Genomic DNA, 20039 nt, shown 5'->3' with positions numbered 1-20039 from the left:
TCATCTTGAAGTAGTTAAAGAATTAATTGAAGCCAATTGAAGCCAAAGATAAATAAAGCATGAATGCAATAATTATAGAAGTGAAAGCTAAAAATGTAATGGTCAGCTGGTCCAAACTAGTTGGGTAGCCCACCTCTCAAAAAGAAGGTCGTCTACAGCACATGCATGAGGAGGAAGAGGCTCAATTCATTCCAAGCAATCACTACTCTTGTACTCATTGGGCAAGAGCAGCAATGGAGACAGCCGTCAAAATTGGAGAAAAAGAAACACCATGTATTGCACTTTTAGACCATGGTTCTGAGATAAACTCATGGAAAGAAGTCTCTATGAAAGTGGTGGATGGCCCATAGATGTTGCCACCAGGTTGGCAAATGAGAGCTTGGAGAGTTATATATTGCATGTCCTAATGAGCAGGTAACTATTTGAGACATAAAAGACAATTTTTACTTTTTTATTCAAGACTCTTGTACTTACCCTATCATTCTTGGGCAACCTTACATTTTTTAAGTCCACTTGGAAACAAAAGCTCTTGATGATGGTTCTTCTTATGCTCGAATCTGAAGCAAGGATAATGAAAAAGCTATCCAATTTCTTACTATGTGTGTTAACCATCATCGGAACAGAGATGAACTGCATGATTATCCTGTGCCTCCTAATGCCCCAAAATTAAAGGGTTTTTGGACTGCACTACTATAAAATGAGGTTATGGTAGTGCATCATGTAAAAATATTGAACCTCCTTATACTACAGAAATTATGTCTCTAGCAAATCTGTACGTATGTACAGCTAATAGTATGAGTATTTTCCAGCCATGAATAAAGCTAAAAGAAAATATTTATGTCATGTAAAAGGGGAGCTGAAAACTTATGACATGATGGCTGAAAATGAAGATATTTCGGATATTTTTTTTTGAGTGATTACTACTCACACATTGGCTGAAATATATGCAGCTGCTCATATAGAAAATTAGGCTTAAAATCAGTCCATAGAAGTATGTACATTGGATTTTTATCAAACAATTCAAGAATTTGTTGAGCAGGCAGACATTGGTTTACTCAACAAGGCTAAAGTGCAAGTGGAGACAAAATACAAGATGGTTGATAAGAAAGTCAAGTATGTGGCAGTCCCACTACCTCCTGAAGCTGAAGGGCTAGCTAATAGGCAGTAAATCAGCGAAGTCTTCATGATCCTTCCAACATTGGTCACAAGTTCACATCTGAAAGTATAAAAGAGCTCAAAATAGGTGAAAATTATTTCCTTTCATCGGTCAAAAAACACTCTTTTATGTAAATGTTAATGAAACATGGAAAATATTTTGCATTTCAACCAAGTGAAATAGGCTATGTGGATTCAAATATTGTGGCTCCTATGGTCATTTTTATGGTCCCACATGTGCCTTGGAACCTCAATCCCATTCCCATTCCAAGGGCGCATTTGCGGAAATTATTGGAACTTCTAAATGAGAAGATTGGAATGAAGATTTTAGAACATTCTTAAGCACCTTACTCAATTTTATGGTTTATCGCACCCAAGAAAAATGGATCTTTACGATTCATCCAAGATTTACAGCCTATAAATCATGTCACAATCCGAAATATTGGTTCGGGTCTAATTGTTGACGAGTTTGCTTAAGCTTTTGCAGGTAGAGCAAGTTACTCTATGGGTGATCTATATTCAGGATATGACCAATTTCAACTTTCATTAGAAAGTCGAGACATTACCACAATGAAGAAACCTCTTGGATTGGTCTGCATGTGCACTCTACCACAAGGTGCAACAAACTCCGTAGCCCATATGATGAATGCTATGTACAAAGTCTTAAGGGACTTTATTCCACAACTTACTCTTCCATTTCTTGATGATGTATCTATGAAAAGAATGGGGATCTATAAGTGTGTCCAATATGGCAACTTGTAGAAAACTGAGAACCTTTGCATTCCATTTGGATGTGACTCCATATGGACCATTTTCAACTTGTACCAGCTTTGGGAATTCATTTGTGATGGATTTCGTTCAAGAAAACCTTCCCTCAGTTCATGACCCTTCTAGAAGAAAGCATTGTATCCTTTGCATACCATCTTCTTCATGGTTCATGACCTTCAGAAGTCTAACTGTGGCCCACACAATGGACATGCATGATAACCTGAGGTAACTAGACATGTCCCAACACCTCTATCCTATGAATACAAACTTGAATGAGCTATGATAGACATGACCAATGAGAATGGAATCCTACTTACCTAAGCACTCTACAAATTCCAAAAATTCATGCATGGTCCACATGAGAATGGCTCATATATTAGAGGACCAACTATCGCACTTTCTGATATCTTCTACAAAATCCCCCTTCTCCCACAAAATCTTAATCTCATTGACTAATGGACAGAGATAGACATCCATATTCTTGACCTTGTAGTGGCCAGGAATGAGCAAGCTAAGGATCAAGTGCCTTTCTTTGTAGAAAGCCATGGTGGGACGTTGTAGGTAACAAGGAGTATAGGCCACACACATAAAAAGTTGAGACTGAATGAGTTTACACAATGGGCAAAGATTCATTGGCTGTTGTGCTAAGCGTGGAAAGGTAGAGTCAATGTAGCTCCATGTGCATGAATCCACTGATATTTGTTGGACTCCATCTGTTGATCTATTCTATGTATGCCACATTGTCAAGCTTGCCATGCCCAACATGTATACGGGGGATAAGTGGAAAGCATCTACAAATTTTTTTAGGGATGGTTTGCCCTTGCAAGTCCTATCGATACTTGTGAGCACCACACTTTGGACATATCTCCATAGTCTCATACTCTCCTTAAAAAAACATGCAATCGTTGACACATGCATGGATGTTGTTGTAGTGCATTCCAAGCTTTCGTAAAACATATTGTGCTTCATCAGGAGACTCAAGCATAGTATTTCCAAGTGGTAATATATGATACTCAGCAACCTAAAAACAAATCATAAAACACCTTGAAAAAGGACTCGCATCACTCCACCCATATTTTGATTACATACTTAGGAGTGCAAGTAGCATCTTCAGGCAAGATACTTGTCACCCATCATATAATGGTATGGATACTTCCTCTCTAAGTGGATTAGATGTCTTAGTATCCATGGGCATCAATGCATCGATCATTGCCTCCATCTCATGCTTGAAGATTGTACAAAGTCTGAAAGGCTGCTTGTCTCCTTTGATATTGATGGTATAGACTCGGTAGTTCCTTCTAAGTGGTGGATTGGCTTAGACATTCCATCCATTGCATACCCATGAACTCTTCCAAGTGGCTGCAAATAGGTGCACTCCTCGTTGGGATGAGACATCACCTCCTTGTATAAATTTTATGACCACATCCAATGTTTTTGTATATGATTTTCAATTAGTTTTCGAATATAATGCATGATTGATATACATTTTTCTTACCATTTTCTCAAAGTCTAAGATCACCTAATCAATGATCTCCAATTGAAAATCGCCGAAGCGTTGTATGCGTTCTATTATAGACAAGCGACGCTTTCGTTTGATTGCCAGCTTGCATTGAGAGCAAGGACATGAGACATGCTGATTAAGATATGCTTTGCGATCTTGAACATCACTACCTTCATCGTTTTTCATTTTGTCTATGTTATGACAAACAATTTGTTTTTGTTCTCATTCTCTTATTCTTTCTTAGTTTGTTGGAAAAGGGATTTCTTCTCTTGTAATTCAACAAAATTAATGTCAGCTAAAGTCTTTGTTTTCTCCCCCTTTCGATGTTTCCCTCCCTTTCATTGCACATTTCTTTGCACTCTTTATTTTATATTCTCTCCCCTTTCTCTTTCTTTCTCTCTCTCTCTCTCTTTCTTTCTTGCCCCTCTCTTTGTTTCTCTCCACCCCCTTATATTTTCTTACTCATTCTCCTCTCTCCCTCCCTCTCTCTTTCTCTCTCTGTCTTTTCCCATTTCCTTGTTGTCTTTCATGTTTATTTTGTCTATCTCGTTCTCTCTTCCTTTTTCTTTCTTCTTCTCTCTTTCTCATGTCCTATCTTTCTTTCTCTCTCTCTCTTTCTTTATTGCCCCTCTCTTTGTTTCTCTCCACCCCCTTATATTTTCTCACTCATTCTCCTCTCTTGCTCCCTCTCTCTCTCACTACAAGGGAATGGGGCAATAGCGACGCCGATTAGCGACGGCGGATATCGGCGTCGCTATTGGCGTCGCAATTGGCGTCGCTATATGCGTCACTATTTGCGTCGCATTTGCGACGCAAATAGCGACGCCGCAGGGAAAAAAAGCGTGGCCAAAACCAGAGCGCCGTTTTCATTTTGTTTTCTTCGCCTTTTGAGAGCGAGAGCGAGGGAGAGAGCGAGGGAGAGAGCCAAGGCTTTGTGAGAGAAGAGGAGGAAGAGACTTGCTGCCGCCGCCGCCGCCATCGTCGTTGTTCGCGAAGGAGAGGAGGAGCCCTCGTTGCAAAGAGAAGCCGCCCACGCTCGCCATATCTCATTGGTGAGTCTCCCTCTCTCTTTCTTTTACTTGTTGAAGGTTTAAATCGTTCTCTTTTGTTTGTTTAGGAGAGGAAATGAAAGAGAAGGAGAGGGAGAGGGAGAGAGACGGAGAGAAAGAGAGAGAGAGGAAGAGAAAGAGAGGGAGAGTGCATTCTCTCTCTCTCTCTCCCTTTTGCTTGTTTAATGTTTAAATTACTTTCTTCTTTGCTTGTTTAGGAGAGGAAACGAGAGAGTAAGAGAGAAAGAGAGGGAGAGGGAGAGGGAGAGGGAAAGAAAGAGAAATAGAAATAGAGGGAGGGGGAGGAAATAGGAGAGGGAGAGAAAGAGAAAGAGAGGGAGAAGGAGGGAGAGTGCATTCTCTCTCTCCCTCCCTCTCCCTTTTGCTTGTTTAATGTTTGAATCACTTTATTTTTTGCTTGTTTAGGAGAGGAAATAAGAGAGAAAGAGAGTGAGAGGGAGAGGAAGGGGAAGGAAATGAGAGAGGGATAGAAAGAGAAAGAGAGGGAGAGTGCATTGTATCTCTCCCTCTCCATTTTGCTTGGAGGATGTTTAAATCACGTTATTTTTTGCTTGTTTAGGAAATGAGAGAGAAAGAGAGATAGAGAGGGAGAGGGAGAAAAAGAGAAAGAGAGGGAGAGGGAGAGGGAGAGGGAGAGGGAGAGGGAGAGGGAGAGGGAGGGGGAGGGGAAGGAAATGAGAGAGGGAGAGAAAGAGGGAGGGGGAGGGAGAGGGAGCGAGGGAGAGGGAGAGGGAGAGGGAGAAAGAGGGAGGGAGAGGGAGAGGGAGTGGGAGGGAGGAAATGAGAGAGGGAGAGAAAGAGAACGAGAGGGAGAGGGTGAGGGTGAGAGAAAGAGAGGAAGAGAGGGAGAGGGAGAGAAAGAGAGGGAGAGGGAAGGGAAGGAAATTTAAGATAATATACGTATTGATAATGGTATGCAATGTGCTTTGCATACGCCCACGTACTTCATCAAAATGAACCCAAAATTATTGTTATAGAAGAAGAAACCCTTAAATTGAGTATAGGATAATTTCTCTCAGGTCTTATGACTATGAGTAGAATTGATTGAAATAAATTTTATTACTATAGTTATAAAATTTCATTGATGGCGCGCATTAATTTTAAAATTGATTACTTATACTCAAAGCCGAGATATAACAAAAAATTATCTACCGGGACAAACAAATCGTTGAGCATGATACAAGGCCGAGATATAACATCGGAAAATCTCTCGACTACTATATACAATGCAAGGTTTATGGTCAACTTGCAACTTGACGTACATCTCCATAAAGCTATCCATTTAAGCCTTGTTTGCTGTAATGTAGATAATATGGCAAACGAAGAAGGTCCTATTGTTCAAGACCGCGAGTCGTATCTTAATCAGCGTGTCCCATGTCCTTGCTCTCAATGCAAGTTGGCAATTAGACGAAAACGCCGATTGTCTATAGAACACGTACGACGATTTGGCGAGTTTCAATCTCAGATCATTGATCAGGCGATTGCAGACTTTTAGCAAATGGTAATTTGAAGTTAGCATTTTTCATGCATTGTACTCTCAAGCTAATTGAAAACCATACACAATAAGATTGGGTCTTGTTGGCAAATTTTATATCCAGGGTGGTGATGTCTCGACCCAAGGGGAGTGCACCCTTTGCGGCCAATTAGAAGAGTTCGTGGACGTGCGATGGATGGATTGCAGGAGCCAATCGACCACTTGCAAGGCCCATCTATACCGTCAATGCCAGAGGAGATAGACAACCTTCCCGACTTGCCTACAATCTTGGAGCCTGAGCTGGAGGCAATGATTGATGCATTGATTCCCATGGATGTTGAGACATCTGACCCGCTTAGAGAGGAAGCATCCATACCATTATATGATGGGTGCCGAGTATCTCGGTTGAAGACATTGCTTGCACTCTTAAGTGTGCAAGCAAAATATGGTTGGAGCGATACGAGTGTGACTGAGTTATTCAGGTACCTTGCACACAGACTTCATTGTTTTTTTTTAAAAACAGTATTATTGCAAACATGGATGGATTTTTCAAGGTGTTTTATGATTTTTTCAGGTTATTGAAATATCATATATTGCCACCTGCAAACACCATGCCTGAGTCTCATGATGATGCACGACATGTTTTACGGAAGCTTGGCATGGACTACAATAACATCCATGCATGTATCAACGACTGCATATTGTTTCGAGATGAATACGAGACTATGGAGACATGCCCAAAGTGTGGTGCTCACAGGTATCGACAGGACTTGCAAGGGCAGACCATCCCTCAAAAAGTCCTCAGACACTTTCTGCTCATCCCCCGCATAAACCACATGTTTCGCACGTCTGCCATGGCAAGCTTGACAACGTGGCATGTGCAGAATAGGTCTACGGATGGAGTGCAACGAATATCAGCAGATTCACGCGCATGGAGCCACATTGACTCTACCTTCCCAGGCTTTGTGCGAGAGCCAAGGAATCTTCGGCTCGGTCTCGCCATGGATGGTGTTAACCCATTCGGTCTGCGCTTGACTTCTTACAGTGTGTGGCCTATAGTGCTTGTCAACTACAACATTCCTCCATGGCTTTCTACGAAGAAAGGACATCTCATCCTTAGCTTGCTTGTCCCGGGCCACTACAAAGTGAAAAATATGGACGTGTATCTTCGTCCATTAGTCGATGAGCTTAAGATTTTGTGGGAGGAGGGGGTCACGGTGCAAGATATGAGCAGGCGCGATGGCCAGCGGTCAGCCAACATTCGAGCCATTCTCATGTGGACGATGCATGACTTTCCGGGATTGGGAGAGTGCTCAGGTGAGCAGACCTTTGTTCTCGCCGGTAATATCTATATTTTATTTCATTCAATCAAGTATTCACTAGGTCGTGGATCGCCTTGTAGGTCTCGTTACCTCAGGTTATCATGCATGTCCATTGTGTGGGCCACAGTTAGACTCCCGAAGGTCACGAACCATGAAGAAGATGGTATATCAAGGACACGCCGCTTTCTTGCCGGAGGATCATGAACTCAGGGAAGGTTTTCTTGGACAACCTCCAGCACGTATGAATGCTGCAAGCTGGTACGAGCTGAAAATGGTAAACCCGGATTCACATCCAAATGGAATGCGTCTCAGTTTTCTACAAGTTGCCATATTGGACCCACTTACAGGTCAACCACTTGTTGGATCCCATGCATATTTTCAAAAATGTGGGCAGCTTGCTATGGGACCACATCACAGGAAAGAGAGACACTATAGGGTCACGAATGGATTTAAAGGAGGTAGGTAAGATGGAGGCGCTTTGGCCGCAATCGAGTGCTGAAGGGGGAGTGCAGCTTCCTCGCGCTCCCTGGGTTTTGTCTACCAAAGAAGAGCGCATTGTGAAGCAAGTAATCAAGTCTATTTGCACTCCGACGGGTATGATGCATTCTCTCAGGTCCGCATTTTCTAAAGATGACCAGATTTTTGGGCTAAAATCCCATGATTGGCATAAGATATGTCAGGTTTGTGAACAGAATGGATTTTAATTAGCGTGGACATTTTGAAATTTGAAAAGTGACCATTATTCTTAATGCTTTCTCATTTGTGGCAGTTTGTCCTACCGATCGCGATCACAGGATGCCTAACTCCAGAAATTCGTGGGGCCATTTATAAGCTGTCGACTTTGGTGCAATGGATCTCACAGAAAGAGATTAAGACGTCCTCTATTGAATCCGCAAGGTGGGGAGCAGTTGAGACGGTCTGTCTCTTTGAGAAATACCTGCCCACTAACATGCTCACGATACAAGTTCACCTTCTTGTGCATCTTGTGGATGAAGTGGAGATTGCTGGACCTGTCCATACGCGATGGATGTTCTTCCTGGAGCGCTTCATGAAAACCCTGAAAGGCTTTGTGCGACAACGAGCTCGTCCGGAAGATAGCATGGCGGAAGGTTGGTTGGTGTCAGAGGCGTTAGTGCATATCTCACAATGGCTACCAACGGTGGAACCAAACAATGAAATGCTATGGACGCTGAAGGACGATGACAGGCTGACTGGAGATGTGGTGGTTGGAAATGGGGTAGAAAAAAGAATGGATGCCTCAATGGAAGAGAAGGTGAATCGCTTTTGTATGTTGCACCATGCCTCCATGGAGACGTGGCTCGCCAAGTACCAGATTGCAAGGCAAGATCGAGAGGAAGCGCGAGCTGAATTCCGACGCAGTATGCATCACCGACCGATTCGATATCCCGAAGGCATGGAGGAGATGCCGCAGTTTATGTCAACACGATGGTTGCATGGAGCCTTGACCGCAGCATCCAACGAAGGGACAGAGGTCTCAATGGAGGAGTGGGAGTTCTCGAGGGGATGTAGTCCAAAGGTAATGAGGGGTTTAGAATGTGTCGTATCTAAATTTGCTTGCTACATCTAATTTGAGTGTTTCAATGTGCAGTACAAAATATATAGTGCAGCGTGGTCGCGCGGACGGCATTTTCGGGTGGAGCGTATTGACAAAATGCGCTTCACAATGGACTGTGGTGTCATGGCAAGGTTTGAGCAAGAGAGCCGGCGACAAGCAACGGATCCGAACACGGTTGTGGATGAGATGGAGTATTTTGGGAATTTGCAAAGTATTATTACGGTGGATTACCGTAGCTTCTCCATGATAATATTCGACGTGTAGTGGTTCAAAGTGGTACTTGGAGGAGCTGGCGCAACAGTTCGACGAGGTCCATCTGGATTTCTTGAAATAGATTCCGAAAAAAAATGGATGGATTTGCGCGACACCTTTGTGTTGCCGGCCCATTGTGAACAGGTACAACTAGGCATTTGCTTGCTAATTGTAATACGACATGGTTTATGTCACAATGGTTTGAAGACGGTTTGTAAGTGTTTGTGAACAGGTAATCTTCTATCCAAATCCCCGACAACCTCGATGGTGGTATGTTATACCTTCAACTCCTCGAGGTGCGAGAGTATACGATCAAAGCGATGTTCCAGGCATAGATGAAGAAAATATGCAAATAGAGGGATCGAAATTACAAGGGGTGGAGGCCACCGCAAGCTTGGAGCCCGCATCAGCTAACAATGATGGAAATACAGAAGTCGTAGAATTTTTTGAGAATGAGACAGACTCATTATTTTGTGGTGACATGTCTATCGACCTTCCAGTGTATGCAGAGTTGTGTCAGGAGATTAACATGGGACCATAGAATACTTCATTCTTGGAGAATTGTATTACTCAATTCGTTGTTTAGATCTTCCATAAAGGTAGATAAGATATGCATTTTAAGAGGGATTTTTCAAAAATGATTTATATTAATGTGCTTTGTATAGTTTAAATTGATTATTCTAACATTATTTTTTATCTGTGCAGGTATCGACATTTTCAGGATGAGTCGAGGGATGAGCGATGAGGAGTTTCAGGAGATGATGGCACGTATGTCTCCAGATCAGCTCGCGAGATTCAGAGAGATAGCAGATCAGGAGCTGTCTCATTCTTCGTCAGGGCGCTCTGCTAGATCAGCTTCAGCGCGATCAGATGCTTCAGCTTCGAGCAGACAATCTCGACGCTTGGGACTTGGGCTAGAGGGAGGGACTGTGACTGCAGGAGGATCAGGGGGGTGCTGCTGTGGAGACACAGACGCGGTGTCTCCGTCTCGTCGTTCAGCTGGAGCTCAGTCACCTCCAGGATTTGTCACACCTGTGGGGACGTCCACTCCAGTTACTCCGGCTTTTGCGCAGCCGTCGACAGATGTCACGCCTTTTGGTGGCACTCCTTTTGGTGGCACCCCCTCTGGTGGATCTCCTTTTGGTGGCACACCCTCTGGTGGCACCCCTTTGAGTGGCACTCCGGGAGAGGGTACCCCCGTCGGTACACCGGATGTTCAGGGGTCTCCTGGATATGCCCAGGAGTGTGGACAGAGATGGGAGAGGGCCCATACAAGGCACACTCCTAGGGATTATGGATACCTAGTGGATGGCAGGTCAGGAGCCATCATCATGAATGATGAGGGGAGGAGGGTGATGGCTCGCATGAGGGAGTTGTGCCAACAAGTTTTTCAGCACAACGTCCTGGATCATTGGAGGAACATACCGGAGGGGAGCAAGGAGTACATAGTAGCATCCTTACAAGAGGAGTTCTCAGTGCCAGCCGCAGTGGATAGATTCTCTACGGGCTGGATGATGGATTGCATGCGTGCATACATGTCACATAGACGATCCGACGCACGCAAGGCAATCAAGAGTGGGGCTCCAAAGCCCGAGTGGTTAGATACAGACGACTGGCACTGACTGAGGGAGGAGGCTACAAATTCGCCAGGAAGTTGGAGTCAGCAGCGGGAGGCGGCGAGGGCACGAATCGAGGCCGGATCGGTACATCATCTTGGGAGTGGCGGCCACAGGACATATTTGGAGGACTTTGTAAGATTCTCTTTTGTTTTGCTTATTTGTTTTTTTGAGATATTCTTTGTACTGACAATCATGTTTCTAACAGTTAGCATTTTGTTTTCTTTGCAGCACTCCATTACAAATCGCGATCCGCAAGGCCTTGAGACTCGATATGCGGAGAGGCACGGTCTCAGATCATTGATCGACCGATTGTATAGACGCGGTGGCCCAGTAAGTCACTCGTCTTTCTTGTCCGTAGTTACCATGAGATATTTGAATGCATTATTGTATGGTGGATTGATATGTTGTTTCTTTTTCTGCAGAATCCGTTTGATGCTCCTTTACAGCGGGAAGAGCTTTCGGGGGACGACGATTTGTAGCTCGCCCTTGGATCCTTAGAGCTCACATACCTTTAGTTTTTAGTCGCCCGATCTATGTAGACATTTTCTATGTATTAGTGATATTGTTTTATGATTGTACCAATCGCATTTTATGCGATATCATGTATTTATTTCATCCATCAGTTTTATGATTTCAGTATACATTCTTTTTGTTTGCAAACGCTTTGTATGCAGCAGTGCAGAAACTATTTTGTATGGCTCTCATACAGCACATAGTGCTATATGTGGCAGGGCAGCTTGCTGCCCTGCCACAAAATTTTTTTTTTCTCTGTTACCCTCGCTATTTGCGTCGCAAATTTACTGCACGCGTCGCTATTGTCGTCGCTATAAGCGTCGCAAATTCTCTGTAACCGTCGCTATATGCGTCGCTATTTACGTCGCAAATGCGACGCATATAGCGACGATTCTATGGCGTCGTCAATAACGACACTTTTTGCGACGACGGGGGTAAATTTTGTTGTTTGTATTTTCGTCGCTTTAAACGTCGCTATAAGGTCTATATCTTGTAGTGTCTATCCCCATTTCATTGTTATCTTTCATGTTTATTCTCTCTCTCTCTCATTCTCTTTTCCTTTTTTTCTCTCTCTCTCATTTCCTATCTTTCTTTCTCTCTCTCTCTCTCTTTCTTTGTTTCCCCTCTCTTTATTTCTCTCCACCCCGTTATATTTTCTCACTCATTCTCCTCTCTCCTCCCCCCTCTCTCTCTCTCACTCCCCATTTCTTTGTTATCTTTCATGTTTATTCTCTCTCTTTCATTCTCTCTTCCTTTTCCTTTCTTCTTCTCCCTCTCTCATTTCCTATCATTCATCCTCAATGCTCCTCATTCTCAAAAAAAATCCTATCATTGTTTCTCTCCATCCCCTAGTGTTTTCTCACTCATTGTCCTCTTTCTCTCTCTCTCTCTCTCATTCTCTTTTCCTTTTCCTTTATTTTTCTCCCTGTCTCATTTCCTCTTCTTCCTCAATGCACATCGTTCTAAAAAAAAACAAACACAAAATAGAAGAAAGAACAAGAACAAATCCTCTCTTTGTTTTTCTCTACCCCCTCTTGCTTTTGCATTCATTCTGCTCTGTTCCTCCCTCTCTCTCTCTCTCTCTCTCTCTCTCTCTCTCTCTCCCTCTTCCTCTTTATTATATTTCATGTTTATTCCCCTCTCTCTCTCGTTCTTTCTTTCTTTTCCTTTCTTCTTCTCTCTCTCTCTCTCTCATTTCATCTCTTTCTTCCTCAATGCACTCATTCTCAACAAAAACAAACAAAAGAAAATGAGAAAGAATAAGAACAAACTAGGACGGAGCAATGTACTCACCGCAAAGGCCCAAAGATGGATTCTTCGTCTCCTCTTTGCAACGGCCTGTCTTTGCTCTTCGTGCACTTTCTCCTCTTCTTTGCGCGAACGGCCGCAGCAGAGGTGGCAGTGGCAAGAAGCTCTCCTTCTCTCTCCCAAACACACAATCTATTTTTCTCTCTCTTTCAATCCCTCCTTCACAAAATGCCACGCTCGGATTTCAGCCACTTTTTTGTGTGTGAGTACCGTTATTGTTTGCGATGCAAATAGCACCGCTTATATGTGTCGCGATCGCCTATCACTATTCTCCTATATTCTTGTAGTGCATGATGATCCTGCCAACCTCGATCTATGCTCCTTTACACTCCAGCATCATCCCACCATCAAAATCTCTCATCTTAGCCTACCCCCGTCTCTTGTTAAATCAACCATGGAAACACACAACAAGAGGAGAGAGGAGAGAGAAATGCTAAAAACTAATCTTTCCATTTATTGCATCACTTGCTAATCCAATTCTTGTGATGGGAAGTGTAGAAATTCTTCATATTGATGTCCTCTTTCCTCCCCTTGATTCTCTTCTCCCGAAAAGCTACCAAATTGGAAAATAAGGGGGCACTAAAAAAAATTTGCCACCCCACAATTCAATTTTCTAAGTCTAAGCCTATTTAATTAGGCTATCAAGCTTTAATCCCACAATAACTACTTCAATTTTAGAGTTTTTCCACTACATGCAAGTGGCTTTTTACCAAATGGAGACTCAAACGAACTTTGATTCGAAAAGGGACTAGAGGATCAACTTCATAGGATCCAAATCTATCAATGTAGTGTCCATCATACACTTTTTGGCTCCTGGATCACATAGTTTCTTTATAATGGGAAACCTTATAGAGATTAAGTGGGGGGTCAAAGAGACTTCAATCGATGAACCAAGACTTACATTGTGTTCCTGACATTCAACTCTATCTAGGAAAACTCTAGCTCATCGATCCACAACCGTTTTATTTTCCATGAAAATTTGGTCTTTTACACCTTTAGAACCCCTTTTTTGCTTCAAAAATGGGTCCCAAAACTTAGCTCTCACACCTATTGCAACCCATCAAAAGAGTTTGTGGATATGTGGTCAATGGAGTCCCTAAGTCGATATACCAATTCAAGCACATGCTACAAATTACATGATACCATAGGAGATAGTGGACCTTTCAAACCTTCCATTAATCTTTGAGCCTGAGATGGTAGGAAGTAATGATTGATGCATTACTGCCCATGGGTGCCAAGTCATCTAGTCCATTGAGAGAGGAAGCATCCATACCATTATATGATGGGTGTCGAGTATCTTGCTTAAAGATGCTACTTTCTTGCACTCCTAAGTGTGTAGGCAATGTAATGGGTGGAGTGATGCAAGTATGACCGAGGTTTTTATGTATATTCTATGCTCCATTTATTTTGATTCCAATGCTATAAAAAATGTTGTTTGTGCTCTTCAATGATGCTTCCTTTATTTTCAGGTTGCTAATTCTATAAACAACTTTGATGCCCATGTAATCTCTATTTCTAGTCTTTTTACACACTTTGGTGAGATAAATGAGTGGGTACTTTCACAGTCAATCAAATCCTTAAAGACTCTACCTTGATAGATTGTGGGGGTTTGAATAATTTAGAGTTAGTGTTTTTGGCTCTCCTTGTTGAGAGCAGGATATACTATTGCTCATTCCATATCTGCACCTAAAGTGGAATATTCACCTTCATCTATTCCTTTGTCTTTTCTCTTGAAGGTTACTCTAGCAAGGTTTTTCTTTTGTTGTTAAAAGTGTTTGATTCTAGTCACATATTGAGCTTGGTGGATTGTTTGTCCTAACTTTGGGCATTCTCTTTTGAAGTGTATGGTCTTGTTACAATGAAACACATTGATGCCTCTTTCTTGCTAACTACACGTACCAAGTTTCCAACTGTACTTGTCTTGGCCTTCTTCATTTGATAGATTTGGCTTTCTCCTTGGATCCTTTTAACATATCCACATGGTCCTTTGCATGGAGGAGCCTATCTCAAAAGTTTAGCACTCTTGGATGTTTTTTAAAGATCTTAGAAATGAATGTGTCTTGTAAGTTGGATGGGCACATCGCTTCAAGTTAGACATCCAAAATAGGGTTTAGTTTGTGGAAAAACTTTGACATGTGCAAGGTCATGTCCATGGATTGGGCATACTTCAAAAGGGACAAAAATATAAAATTTTAGGCTACTAAGCTCAACTTTGATTACTTCAAGCTAAATAATTCATTCATCTTTAAGGTGCAGTATGTTGGTTGGAGGTATTGCCTGCATATAGCTCTCTTTAGCTTTTCCAAAGTGATGGTTTCTTTTGAAACCCCTTGGTCATTGCACCATTACTTCCACTAAAGTCAAGCTTTGTAGAGAGCAAAAAGTAATCCTTCATAGATTTAATCCAAATTTCTGCTTTAGATTCAACATCCTTTCCTTTGCCATCAAACTTGGGCAGTTTCATTTTCTTGATAAAAAATATCTTATCTTGTGTCTTAGCCAAGGTAACCATAGATATGGAAGGCATAATACCTTGAGATTAGTAACATTTTCAAGATAAGACGTACACTTTATATGCTAAACTTTTATATTTCTCTAAGGTTTTTAATAATTGAATCCATGATTTTAAATTTATAGTACAAGTCTAGTATGAAGTATATTATCTTGCAAAGAATTTGAGATCCTTTTATTATTAGAGACTGTGATAGTGCTAGTTAGATTTCTTTATTACATCAAGTTGAGATTATTGAAACTAGGATAGGAATACTTTTTTTAGAATAGTTCTAGTTGTCAAATTTGGATAAATCCATAATTTTGTAGGTTGGAGGCTCATCAAATCTATTTAGCATTTTGTATTTGTGGGAGCATCATTGAAGTAGATCAAGTGGATTGGATCTCCGAATTGTCATATCTTCAAAAAGGGACAAGAAGCTATAGATATGTGTGGACTATAGAAAGCTTAATGTAGCCACAATCCTAGATCTCTTTCCTATCCCCTAGCTGGATACTATGTTAGATAAAGTGGCCAGCCATGAGATACACTCCTTTCTCAATGGTTTTAACAAAAGAAACCAATTTTGCCTTGCACTGGAAGATCAATCAAAAAGATCCTTTATTAGAGCGTGGAGAGTATACATCTATAGAGTCATGTGGTTTGGTCTCAAGAATGCTCCAGCCTCTTTTAAGAGAGACATGCAAGAGATTTTTAGACCTTATCTTACTATTTTAATTATAGTTTTTTAGTTGATTTTAGTATCTTTTGAAAGAACACACTTCACCTTACACTGACCTTTGACTTTGCCTCACATAGTTATTGAAAGTTTGCTTATGTAGTAGGAAGACAATGGCTAATACTGACCCATGTTCTATGCCAGTAGAAAATTGTCTAACATCAACAAAAACTGTTCAATCGTAGAAAGATAATGTCTTAGAGTGATCTCGTCAATAAGAAGTTCTAGTATCATTTTCTTGGGTAAGATTTTGTTTTTTATGTAGATCATTCAGCTTTAGTTTACTTGGTCATGCAAATTTTCTATCCCACCTTGATTCCACTGAATCACCAACTGGTATTGAAGATGAATTTTTGGATACCCAACTATTTTCCACAAAGTAGATTCACTAGACCTGGGGAAACCAAACCCTCCATGATCATGGTATGAAGAATTGATGAATTTCTTGGAAACATGTATCCCCACCCTATCTTAGAAGGACCAATGAAAACGTCTTGCTCTTTGGAGCCAACGTTTTGAGATTTTGATAGGTGAGTTGTATTATTGCACTCTCTCTAGAGTGTTACAAAGAGTGGTCCTCCCAATGGAGCAAGTTGTTGTCTTGGAGGAAGCCCATTAAGGAATTTTCAATGACCATTTTGTTGCTGAAGTTACAATAACCTGCCGAATCCAATAAGCTTGTGGTGGCTAACCTTATAGGGTGATGTTCACAAATGGATCCAACACTAAGACACCTCTACCAAAGGTTGTATCAATCTAGAGCTAGAGACCACTTGCCACTCTAACCAATCCTTCCCCTAAAATCCTTCTAAAAGTGGGGATTAGCCATCATTTGTCCCATCTACCTGGCTACTACATAGATAAGAAACACATATATTGTGATAACAATGGATTATTACACCTATGGGTAGAAGCATGGGCCCTACTGGAAAACATCACCAAGCATGTTGCCAACTGTTTATTTAGGGTTATCTTCACCTAGTATGGCACTCCAATAGAATTGGTTAGTATAGAGGTACACAATTTGTCAATAAATTCATCAAAGAACTCACATCATTTTTTCTGATTATACATACAAAGTATTTTCCTTATTATCCACAAGCAAATGGTTTAGTTCAGTCCACCAACAAGATCCTATGAAAATTTTTGACCAAGTTGGTAGATCAGAACATCAAAGATTGCGATACAAGCCATCTTGCATCACTATGGGCTTTTCAGACTTTCTTCAAGGTTACTATCGACATGACTCTCTACCATGATTTCCCAAAACCAATAAAACATAATTTTTTCTCTAAAAACACACATTTAAGATTTTAGAAAATTAGTAAATCACAAGCATGTTGAGATATCGAGCTCCACTCGTGATATGCCAGGGTGACCGTTGTGCATTTATGTCACCGACGTGTCAGTTGCAGACGCGGTTGGTACACCGCCCATGAATAATAGCTACATGATAGCTATCCTTATCTACTCTAGTTCGTGGCTCAGTTAGTATGCCACCTTAGTTAGTTGAGTTTGGTTTGAGACCCATATATAGGGTTCTTCTATTTCTTTGTACCAGAGTTTTTTTGGCTTACACAACTAAGTAGAGGAAAACTGTTTTCAGCCTCCACCCTTCTGTGTCTTCCCCCATTGTGCAAGCAAGAAAGCTTCAAGCGAGACTCCTTCCTTCTCTCCCACAATCTTGACATGGTATCAGAGCCTTGTTCGTGGTAAGGAGCTCAAGAAAGCAAGCCAAGCTCGCGGTGGTCTGGTAAGAGGAGCAGTGTTGCTTTCATTTTCTGTTTTGGGAGCAGATCTCTGCAGGTAGCACAGCCGGAAATTGCAGGAGTGCATTGTCTCAGGTTGAGACGCCCTTCGCGGTGAAGCAAGAGGGCAGTATATGCTGCGGGCAAGGGCTTTAGCCCTTGGCGACCTTGTTTTTTTGATTTGAGGCCATTTCGGGGCCTGTTTTGCAGACGGAAGTTTTCTGCACGCACTCAGGAAAAGGCTCAGTTTTATGCTGTGCGACCACTGTTCTACAGGTCGGTGAAAAGTTACTGTAGAAATTGCATCGTATGCTTGTGCGCAGAGACATTGGGAGGTTCAGAATCATCCTTGGTTCCTGTTTATGCAAAATCGTCACTAGGAAGTGACTGTGTGGTCAAATACCACTTTCGCCAGTTTTGCAGATTTGCCCTTGTGAGGGTGAAGCTGTGTTTTTTGCAGTGACAGAATTTTTTGCAGTATTCTGTAATGGCATCTGATTCTCTCTCACAGATTGTCACTGAAAAGCTTGACAAGAACAACTTCCAAGCATGGAAGTTTAGAATGACGAATTTCCTTATGGGAAAAGGATATTGGGAATTTGTTGCAGGAAATGAAGAAGAACCAGTTCTTCCTGATGTTCCCAATCAACGGCAAATGCAGGCATTTAAAACATGGCATGAGAGAGCCAGGAAAGTTATGTATTGGCTGTCTATCAGCATTTCAGACTCTATGATTGTGCATATTCAGGATGCAAGTACGCCAAAGGAGGCATGGGATACTTTGTCAAAAATGTATAGCACAAATACGCAAGCCAGGAAAATGCAGCTCAAGCAAGAGTTGCACAATGTGCAAAGAGAAAATATGAGCATCAACGACTACCACATGAAGGTGAAGAAGATTGCAGATGCACTTGCTTCCATTGGGTCGCCAGTGGAAGATGATGATTTAGTTTTCGTGACCTTGAATGGTCTAGGAAAGGATTATGCACAGTTTCGGACATCCATTTCAGTTCGTGAAAGATTTCCTGATTTTGAGGAGTTGATTGCTCTTCTAATTTCTGAGGAGCAGAGAAATGGTGGTGCATCTTCTTCAGGAGGAACTTCAAAAGAAGCTGTCTTCTACTCAAATGCTGGAAGAGGTAGAGGCAGAGGTAGAGGAGGCCGATTTGGAGGCCGTGGTAGAAATCAGAATATGCAGCAAACTCAAGAAAACCAGTCCTATGGAGGAGGACGTGGTAACTCTAGAGGCAGGGGGAGCCAAAGAGGTCGTGGTGGATGGCAAAGAGGTCAAAATGCAAACAGTAATGTTGAATGCTACTACTGTGGTAAAATGGGCCATATGGCTAAAGACTGCTATAAAAAGCAGAATGACATCATGAATGGAAAACTGCAACAAGGGAATTATGCATCTTCTAGTAGACAGGGTGATGACAGAAATGAGCATTTGTTCATGGTGCAGCACATGAACAATTCTGTGACAAGTGCACAAGAAAGCAATGATGTATGGTATGTTGACTCAGGTGCATCAAACCACATGACAGGTCATGCAGAATGGATGGAGGATGCAAGGAAAATGGAAAAACCAGGATTTGTGGAGACTGGTGATGATACTGCACATCCTATTGTGCAGATTGGAAAAATTCCCTTGTCTATGCAGGATGGGAAAAAGAAATACCTGTCCGATGTATTTCATGTCCCGAATATCACCAAGAATCTGGTTTCTGTTGGTCAAATGGTTGAACAGGGCTTGCAGGTCAGATTTAATCCTCATGGATGCTTTGTTGAGGATATGAAAAATAAAGGTCGCTTGATAGCAAAAGGAAAGAAGAAGGGCAGAATGTTTACGTTGGATGCAGACATGTCTGAATTGAGTGCAGCAATGTTTGCACATGGGACCGGTGTAGTTGCAGATATTGATATCTGGCATAAACGCATTGGTCATGTTAATGTACAGCGACTTAAATCAATGCAGGCCCAAAATATTGTTGCAGGTTTGCCGAAATTCAAGGTTGCAGAAATGCATAAGGTATGTGAAGCCTGTCAGTTTGGAAAACAGGCAAGGAAACCATTTCCTAGACATGTTCAAGAGAGTGAGAAGCCATTGGAATTAATCCACTCTGATGTGTGGACTACTAAAGCTGCATCTCTTGGAGGCTGTCATTATTTTGTCACTTTTATTGATGACTATAGCAGAAAAGTTTGGGTGTATTTTATGAAAAAGAAAAGTGAAGTTTTTGGGCATTTCAAAACCCTGAAAGCTATGGCTGAAAAAGAAACAGGTCTGCAGATAAAATGCCTAAGGTCAGATGGAGGGGGAGAGTACCTCTCAAATGAGTTTGCAAAGTTTTTGCAGGAGCATGGCATAAAGCAGCAATATTCATGCAGTTATACCCCACAACAAAATGGAATTGCAGAAAGAAAAAACAGGCATATTGGAGAGGTATCTCGTGCCATGCTCAATGAAAAAGACTTGCCAGATTTTTATTGGGCTGAAGCAGTTGCT

The 20039-nt window shown here is 41.8% G+C and overlaps 1 long non-coding RNA gene across 1 annotated transcript; it reads left to right on the top strand.

Moving 5' to 3' along the window:
- Positions 1-10785: 10785 nt before the first annotated feature.
- On the top strand, positions 10786-11266 carry LOC148017492 (uncharacterized). The gene is made up of 3 exons (XR_015687892.1): positions 10786-10869; positions 10966-11067; positions 11160-11266. It is a non-coding gene; the product is annotated as an uncharacterized LOC148017492 (long non-coding RNA).
- Positions 11267-20039: the final 8773 nt, after the last annotated feature.

Source organism: Lygodium microphyllum, chromosome 22 (genome assembly GCF_053477565.2).
Source record: "Lygodium microphyllum isolate KBCC chromosome 22, Lygodium_microphyllum_v1.1.10, whole genome shotgun sequence".
NCBI lineage: Eukaryota > Viridiplantae > Streptophyta > Polypodiopsida > Schizaeales > Lygodiaceae > Lygodium > Lygodium microphyllum.
This window is presented reverse-complemented; position numbering and strand designations above follow the sequence as displayed.